This window comes from Tachypleus tridentatus, chromosome 1 (assembly GCF_004210375.1).
Source record: "Tachypleus tridentatus isolate NWPU-2018 chromosome 1, ASM421037v1, whole genome shotgun sequence".
In the NCBI taxonomy this organism is placed as follows: Eukaryota; Metazoa; Arthropoda; class Merostomata; order Xiphosura; family Limulidae; genus Tachypleus; species Tachypleus tridentatus.
Window position 1 is genome coordinate 143,065,543 of NC_134825.1, and position 9,980 is coordinate 143,075,522.

The 9,980-nt window shown below is 32.0% G+C and overlaps 1 long non-coding RNA gene across 1 annotated transcript; it reads left to right on the forward strand.

The window, feature by feature from the left end:
- The first annotated feature begins 546 nt into the window (after positions 1 to 546).
- LOC143255597 (uncharacterized) lies at positions 547 to 9,575 on the forward strand. Its single transcript, XR_013030748.1, has 3 exons — positions 547 to 784; positions 1,165 to 1,291; positions 9,452 to 9,575. It is a non-coding gene; the product is annotated as an uncharacterized LOC143255597 (long non-coding RNA).
- Positions 9,576 to 9,980: the final 405 nt, after the last annotated feature.

A 9,980-nucleotide genomic window follows, 5' to 3' on the forward strand; every position in this document is an offset into this window, starting at 1 on the left:
TTCATTTCGCACAAAGCTACATGAGGGGTATCTGCGCTAGCTGTACCTAATTGAGCAGCGTAAGACTAGAGGGAAGACAACTAGTCATCACCACCCACCCCAACTTATCGGCTACATTTTTAACAACAAATAGTGGGATTGACCTTCTTTTACTATGCCTTCATGGGTGAAAGGACGAGCATGTTTGGTGTGACGGGGATTCGAACTCCCGATCCCCAGATTACGAATAGAGCGCCCTAACCACCTGGCTATGCTGGGCCTTTTTCACACTGTACGGTACATATACGGGACTATATGATTATTACATTTTGGTCGACAAGGCAGGGAATTCTGCCGGTATCACTTACTTTAGAGACATCTTGGCCACCTTGGTTCCCTGGTGAATCCGCAATAAACTATTACGTTAGCTGTGAGTCAAGCAAGTGCTGGGTAGGCCGTCTAATTATAGTACTTTATAACCTGTTGAGAGCAGTGTCGTAAAGTAGCGTGTAGACTTTGCCTTATTTAAAACTCAAAGTGGAAGCTTTTACGTTGAACGTAGGAGATATTGGCATGTTACCAGTCTGTTACTAACTGGTTTGCTTAGATGGTTGGTAAAATTAACAGTACAGCTCTCTTTATTGTATTATCAGCGGAGATTCAATTCAAAAACAGTGTGTACACGTTTTTCGTTCCCTTGTCTTTCAATAGCCAATCACCCGGAAGATTATGTAACATGAAGTACGAGAGAAAAAAACCAACAACAACTTCATACACCACCCTGTACTATTATTAGAAATTTGCGGTAACTCCACCCTGTACTTTTATTCAGGATTGTACTCTTATTCGAAACTGTATAGTATTAGGCATTTCTCAGAAAAAATGTTGCATATTTAATTTTTTATTGAACAAGAGATAAGTGTGCTGTTGAAATGTTTCGATATTATGACTACTGCAGATTGTAACAGGCTTCACTTCTGAAATATAATTTCCAAGATGTTGCTTTTCTAACTTTTAATGTAACTATCAGTTTGAAAGGTTCAGAATTTGGTGTGATGTTTGAATGATATATTCCTCTCTGTAAATCTGTCTGGTCCATATTGTAATTCAGTTAAAAAAAAGTTATATCGTTCTATTATAGTATTTCTAGTTTCAAAATATTTTCATGTGTTTGTTTTCTTATAGCAAAGCCACATGGGGGGGCTATCTACTGAGCCCACCGAGGGGAATCGAACTCTGATTTTTCGCTTGTAAATCCGTAGACATATCGCCGTACCAGCAGGGGGCGAATATTTTCATCGTGAGCAAAAAAGTAATAGTTTGTTTGGTTAAGTTGTGAAGTATTATTTCTGTTTTAATTTACTTTGTATTGAAATAGTGTTTTGTTCACTAATATCACTTAAATGAAGTTAGTTTTGAAGATTATCTTACTTTCAATTACTGTTTGTTCTAGATTGGTTTAAGTAGCTTATATATGTTTAATTTTATGTTTGTGAAGACTTTTACAGTTTACTTTTATACGAGTCTTCAATGTTTCGCGCAAAATATATTTTCATTCATTTACATTGTTATTGAGGTTAAGCTTGCTAAGTGCCTCAGTCTGTTTTTTAATTACGATAGATTGGAAATGTTTAGTTTTCGGAAGTTAATTAATAGATAGTTTATCTGTGTTTTATCTTTGTTTTACATGAAATTTGTTCTTTTTTGTTTGTTTGCAGTTAAGTTCAAAGTTACACAATGGTCTATCTGTGCTCTACTTGTTACACATATCGAAACCAGTCTCTAGCTTCATAAGTGTGCAGACATACAGTAATTTTTGTACGTTAGTCCAATGCTCATTTTCAACACGCAGTTGCCCATGACGTTTTGTTTAGGGGATTGATGTTTTGTAATGTAAAGTAACTGCTATCACACTAAACATGCTCGCCCATGTAACCATGAGGATGTTACAACGTGACGGTCAATCCCACTATTCATTGGTGAAAGAGTAATCCAAGAGTTGGCGGTGGGTGATGATGACTAGCTGCCTTCGCTCTAGTCTTACACTGCTAAATTAGGGACAGCTAGCACAGATAGCCCATGTGTAGCTTTGCGAGAAATTCAAATACAAACAATAATTGCTGTCAAACGTTCAACTATGTAACTCTTTTAAGTTTATTCACATACGTTGTTCTATTGTATGATTGCTGTTGCATGATGAATCTACCCAGCACGCTAGTGGATCATTGATATCTCTGAAGGCTTATAAAACTAAAACATCAGGTACTGATACTCGCGGTGAAATGAGCACAGATACCCCATTGTATAATTTTGTTTGTTCGTTTGAAGTTAAGCAAAAAGCTAAGCAATGAGTTGTCTCTGTGCCACTGGAAGGCGTCTAGTTGTGTGCGTAACGACAAAACAAACAAAAACTATCAATGAACTATAATATGATGCACTTTTCCTAAAAATTTTATTGTAATTCTGTACCAGTACAATAAGAGTATGAACACAGTGATAGTCCAATGGAATTTGTTTAGTTCATTGTCATGAGTTTTGTCAAGTAAGAGTTATGTTTGTAGTGTTGAAACCAAGTGGTAAAAGAAGTATGAATATATTACAGTTAAGAAATAGCATTAATATTTTGTCTTGTACTTGAAGTATTACGTGCTGCTTCCTTATTGAAATGTTTGTTTATTGAGCACCTGTGAGTTGGAATGTGGTGGGGATCACCCATACTCGAAGACCAATGTATCGACTGCTTTAGTATATCCAAAACAGAGCAAATTAAAAGTGTGAATAACTCTGATACCTTCTTGTAATTGGAATTAGGTATTGTAGAAAAAAATCTAATGTATGAGGTAGTTCTAGTACGTAACCTGGAGAGTACAGTTTAAGTAATGTAAAATACAATCCTGATGTTAGCTCTCTTTAAAAGCTGCTCAAAAGAATGCTATCTCTTTCTTCTTCTTTCGTTGGATGAACGTATTGTGTTTTTCTCTTAGTAGAAACAATGTAACTACAAGAAGTTTGTAAAGTCGGAATTTGATTATTGAAATTAAGGAAAGAACTAAAGCAACAACTACATTTAAAAATACACCCCTAGCTGTATCTTTGAGTATATCATGCATATGACATTTTCAAGATGATTTTTAATTATCAAAGTGAATATTTTAATATCAGATAGACTAAGAACCAAAGAATCTTTAGGTACATTAGTAGCACTAGATGTAACGGTAAGAACCAAAGAATCTTTAGGTACATCAGTAGCACTAGATGTAACAGTAAGAACCAAAAAATATTTAGGTACATCAGTAGCACTAGATGTAACAGTAACAACCAAAGAATCTTTAGGTACATCAGTAGCACTAGATGTAACGGTAAGAACCAAAGAATCTTTAGGCACATCAGTAGCACTAGACGTAACAGTAAAAACCAAAGAATCTTTAGGTACATCAGTAGCATTAGATGTAACGGTAAGAACCAAAGAATCTTTAGGCACATCAGTAGCACTAGACGTAACAGTAAAACCAAAGAATCTTTAGGTACATCAGTAGCACTAGATGTAACGGTAAGAACCAAAGAATCTTTAGGTACATCAGTAGCACTAGATGTTACAGTACTTTGCTTATTTTGATAACTACGAAATATTATACTACCAAAGTAAAATTTGGAAAATAATTTTTACAGAACAATTATTTGGTGTTCACAAATTCTTTACGTAAACCATCATATGTACTAGATACCTCATAAGCACGGTAAAAGCATATTTTAACTAAATTCGTTTTCAGATAATAGGAGTGAGGTTTGTAAAGTTAAAATACAATCCTGTAATTGTACACTACACGTATAAATTGTTTGCGTTATTAATTTCTACTACTAGACTAAGTAGAAAATTAAACACTTTATTCTGACAATAGCTTCACAGCCATTCAAAGTGAATTGATTTAGCAAGTTATGAAAGGAATTATTAGGTGAAAGAAGTTTCACGAACAACCATTAAATTTTAAGAAAGAAACATTTAGGTTGCTTCTTGAAACGTTGACACCTCCGAAAATAATTCCTGGGCATAGTATTTGCTGCTTCGTTCGGATGGTCTGGTACTTGATGTTGTGTAATATTTGGAGTGAAGCCAACTCTGTAGATGGAGGAAGCCATCATTGTTGAATTATGACATTGTTTTCAACCAGCTGAAAATAATTATCTACAGAGTATAGTTTCGTAAAAATACTGCCAATAATTTGTGATGTCTACACGGTAAGGGTACCTAAGCACAACACTAAATAAAAAATATAATTTTTTTCATTTTTCTGCTACGTTTTATGACAATTAGTTTTTCTTACACTGAATGACTTCATTCTAAAAATAAATTAGGAATCTAATGAAAACTCTTCAAGTTTTTTTCATCAGATTCAATTACACATACAACAACCATGTTAAGTCTTCTTAAACTACCTGAAAATATTAAGTCGTACTTTAAACCTAATTACTTATAACACTAAGTCATTTTTATCAATTTTCTCATAATCATTTTCACAAAGTGAACATTGCTAATTGAAATATCGCTGATATTTAAAATACTGTTATTTTTAATACTTCTCAAATATTTATAGTTATCGCACACAATTTAAAAGAAAACTTTGAATACTGGCAAAGCAACAAAGAATATAGAGTTTTAAACATAGTTTTTATTTCAGTAATTGGTATTAACAAGCTTTCTGTGGGTTTTATTTGGGAGGGGATTGGGGAAAAAGATAGACAAATATCTCAGAACCATTATGATATAAAACTTATTACTATATTGGAAAAGTTACCTTGTTCTACATATGTATGTATATTTAGTTCCAAGAAAAGTCGTAATAAAAAGTAAATACACGTAAAATTATCGGTAGTGCACTTAACATAGCAGTACAAAACACTGTCAATACATTTCATGCTATTCTTGGTTAGTAACAAGTGTAGACGAACTGATCATATTATCATGGCTCTGTGAACAGGCAGACTAAAACCTGAAATCATAAACTTGAATTAATTATCTATTTTAGTGACAACGTATTTTTTCTGTAACTTAATCAGTGATGTCGAGAAACCCACTTGTTGAGAAATTTATATACAAAAACGGCTCGTTTGGGTTGAGAAAATATTTTACATAGAAGGTCGAAACGTTGTTCGCTCTTCTATGTAAAATATTTTCTCAACCCAAACGAGCCGTTTTTGCATATACATTTCTGTAACTTAATGCAGACTTAACGTACGGAACTCTAACTATTATACATCTTCATCAGTTGAAATTTAAATTAATATATTTTCCACAAAGCTTATTAAGCTCATTCATCACCAAATTTATCTTTTTAATTAAAAAAAAGCGGTTTTGATTCATTTTCGGACTTCTTGTTGTTATATACATTTTAATACAGTTTTCTGAGTTCCAAAGTCTCAGAAAGTAAACACTTTTTGGTATTTAGTTTTTAAATACCATAGCATTTTGTACACGGCCATTGTTGAAATGGTTTGTTCATTACTTAAGACCTGAATTTATTCATGTACAAAATACGTGTCTTTATGTCATAGAATAATTATACCTAATAGTGTAATGAATTGAGCGGTTACATAACATTTACTCCATGAGGAGATGAGAGCCTAGTACGGAGTTACTGTATACCAGAACCAAAGCCATTCTCCACTTCAGACTGGCGTCTCTTTACTATCTTACTATAATCTTAATTTACTACAGAGAAACTATTTCCAACTTTTGATGCAATCGCTTCACATTGTAGACATTGTGAAGTCTTTGCAGTAGAAGTTTAACTACGTGTTACGTCACCAAACATTTCCCCCCTAAGCATTAACGTATTCAGTGAGCAGACCGTATATTGTTGCTAAATTATACAGTATATTATTATAACAGAGTGGTGGGTATCATTCTAATTGGCCTGGTCTAGGAGAGCCAACTTCAATAGCATATACTTCACAGTTTTATATATCAAGCTTAGTCAACGTAATAAACTGCAAATGAAGTGGAAAGCTCGCATCTTCAGCAATCTCAGTGTCATAACTGAGAAAAGAATTAAATTTTAAAGGTTGTGTCTTGATTAATATGTATATCCTTAAGAGCTGTAAAGCAAGATTTTCTTTACTCTGTAACTATGTTGCTCACTTGCAAAGCAGTGAAATTAATTAGAAAATGTCTATCAATTTTCAGTCCATTTAGTAACGTGACTGATAACAACCAACACTTAACAATTACCTTTCACAGCAAATAATTTCCATTTAATAACATACATAAACATTCATGAAATATTATTTTTAATTATCTGTTTTCTCAAACTGTGTGATAGAATGGATGATATACATATATATATATATATATATATAGGTTTAATTTATTTAAATCGACGAAATATAATGAAAACTTTGTACGATAATGAACTGAAATATTGAATGTTTCAGCCAACTGTAAATTCCATTTGAACTTGGTTTAAAAATAAATATATAAAAATCAATACATCATTGAAAACAATTTTCAATTTGCTATAAATAATTTTATTTTTCTCTTACGAAGTGGGTTGTTTTAATAATATAAAATAAATTTGACGGGCATAACTTATTGAAACTACGTGAAAATATCAATTTATTTTTTGAGGAAGTTAATGTTGGTACTACTTTTGAAACATGTCTGTCAGTAATTCACATCTTAGGTTCAATGGAGAAAGCTGTTACATGTACTTTTACGTGTACCTATTTTGTCTTTAAGCAGCAAACTAGTGAGAGTATTAATTATATTTCACGTTAAATATCACAATATCACTTATGGTAATACGTAACATTATTCTAATGTTTAAAATGATCTAAATAGACGTGATCATGATATTCAGAACAAATAACAGCGTTACAGATTCAGTTATGTTACCATAACACATCTTCCAGTGTTAGTATCTTCATAGTTTAATAAATTCTGTGATGTTTCAACACTTTTATACTATTCTGTTTTGAAGATTGAACGTGTCATATTGATTAATAAATACATAATTTCCAGTTGCTACTCTTATAAAGGTCTATCATAGTTTATAAGTTATAAAGAAAAAATTAAAATATTAAAGTTTAAAATGGAAACATATTGTGCTGATCTGATACTTTACATTCTGCTATCATTAAAGAACTGGGAGTAGTTCCTTTCCTTCTCTTTATTCTCTATTTTCATCAACATGTGGTAACCTGATTAGGAATACTTGCATACAGGGAAAAACATCTTCAGCTAACAGGAAGCTCAGTACAGTTTGTCAATCGAATTAACTGAAACTAAACTAAACGGGAAGAAGCTGCTCACACCACGTTAAAAATACATCATTGAAAAAATGACAACAAAAAAGAAAACTATATAACATAAAACTAAGGAATAGAAATGGTGAATTTATAATATTCCCTCAAATTTGTTAGTTGTTTTGATTTTGCTAGAAAAACGAAGATGTGAAAAGTTTCGTGGCAAACATGCTTAATATAAATCATTATCAGAACTGGTAATAATCTGCGATTCTGATTATAAACTCATTAACAAGCATATACCAAGAGAAAATGAAAGATGTATATGGAGTTTATAACTCTTTTATATTCTACTGTGACTATTCGTCTACCAAGATAACCTTAGTAAGTTAGAAAACCTATCAGACTAATCTGAAAATAAAAATGTGATGTAATAAACTTTTATCATTGAGGGGCTGAAGACTGAGTAATGATAAACGACAATTCGGTTAAAACTTTAAAAATAAGTTGCAGTTACATCGACTTGCACTCTGAAATAATAAGTTAAATAAAATTCCAAACTATAGAATGTGTTTTTATGTATTATACATTTACAATAGTTATCTTTAACCTAGTTCATCTTCAAGGTAAACTAATTTTAAAATTTAATTTCCAATTAGAATTTGACGAGAGTCAGTTTAACTTAATCTGACTAAAATGTTCAGTATCGACATCAATTAGTGCTACATCTCGAAACATATAAAGTGCATAAATAAATAAGAAATTCCTAAATAAAGTTTCATTAAACACTTGATATAACACTCATGCAGTAACTAAAAATAACAGTAAAATTATTACAACTATAACTATCATTTTACCTTGATTTAAAAAAACAAATATGTGAAAACGAAAATACTTTTGGAAACAGTTTTCAATTTACTATATGTTTGCTTGGATAAACTAGTTCATTTGTTTAATTAAATACTGAAATTATAGGAATCTCTATCCAGTTAGACAGTGGAATTAGTTGAAACTAAATCAAAAAGGAAGATTGTTTGTTTAAAATTAAGCACAAAACCACACAATAGGTTATCTGTGCTCCTCCCACCACGGGTATAAGAATTTCATACAGTATTAAAGGTACCTTATTAAAGAAACTGTCAATAAATATGCAAATCTTTGTGCTGGTTTTATACTTTAAGCACTTCTACTACTTTTCATCATATTGTGGTGACCTGATGCAAAATACACACTCCTACACAGGAAAAATAACCTCTGCAGTTACAGGAGACTCGATCAGATTTACCAATGGAATTAACCGAAACTAAACCAAAAAAAGAAGAAAAAATTCACTCAGTGTGAGTAACAGATTGCACTAAACAACAATTTTTTGGAAAAGTTTTGCTTCCTGAAAAGTTTTTGCTGATTGTGACAGGTACCTGGTGAGTATACACAAGTATAGTTTTGGTTTTGCTTCATCACGTAGGAACTCTGAGAAATAGACAGTTAACTATTTACCGGCAATAACGTATTTAATTGCGTTTATGTTTCTAATACGCTATTAAGTTCGACATAATTAAAAGTGTTTTGCTCCTGATTTTCGTTTGTGTTCAATGTCTGGTGCATCACGTTGCAGTGTCCAACAGTAGTCAGCCAGCATTGACGGATTACAGTTGCCCTGATATCGTTTTTCCATTGTAGCAATGTCCTGATAAAAAGGAATATTTCGATGAAACGGTACGTAATGGGAAAATTTTGGATGTGATTTTCATGATCAGCAACAAAAAATCTATAAGAAATATCCAATAGTATTCAAGAAGCAAAAACCTTGTTGTGCAGCGTTGTTAAAGAAAGTCCACTTCCTACCATTAGGCTCTGCTTTCAAAGAAAAACTTGTTCATGAATTTATTCTAGTTTATTCCACTTAAAGGGCTTCACTTAGCAATTTAAGGCAGGACTGTACTTGGTTGTGTCTATGAAGTTCGTGTTGATTATAATATTTATCAGTAGGTTAATGTAAAAGATTATAAATCATAAGTAGTTTTAATAAAAGATTTAGCAAATTACAAAGACTTTTAATCCTTTGTGTTTAGAAGAAATCAAACCTAAATAAACAAGGTATGAAAGCGGATATGTCAAGTATTAATGTAGCTTTTTTAACGAGCCGATAATTTTTAGTACCACTTGGTTTCAGTGTAAAATAGTTTAAAATATTTATGTACCCTTGCCTTTTTGATAGATTGATTTTTTTTAGTTGGCTGACAAGAAAAATATATTGGAATTACAAGAGTCCATGCTCGTTAACATTCAGATGGAAATTTACCTTACTGCTGATGTCTATATGTCAATGTTTGTTGTAGCACCTGTGAATAAACCTGCACACGAGATACTCATGAGTTGGTTATTTTAATACAAATAAAGTGATAAAATAATAGAAACTCTTATTGAAGTCTACACGTTATTTAACAACGTGAAGTTTGGACAATATCAGCAAACATTACAACCTTAACGCAACGCTGATTGACAAAATAATACGTGCATCAAGCAACAACATTTTCGACCATCCGCATCAGCAAGCTTCTTCAGAATGTTGAAGGCTGATGGTGAAAATCTGCTTTGTAGACTAAGTTTCTAGAATTGAGCGTAAAATTTCGGAAATATTTAAATCTGGAAACTGAAGTGACCAAGTTATATGACATACCTTTTACCCATGTTATTGGAACCGTTCTTTATAATATTAACAGTATATATTCAAGCATTGTATTCTTCAAACATAAGAGATC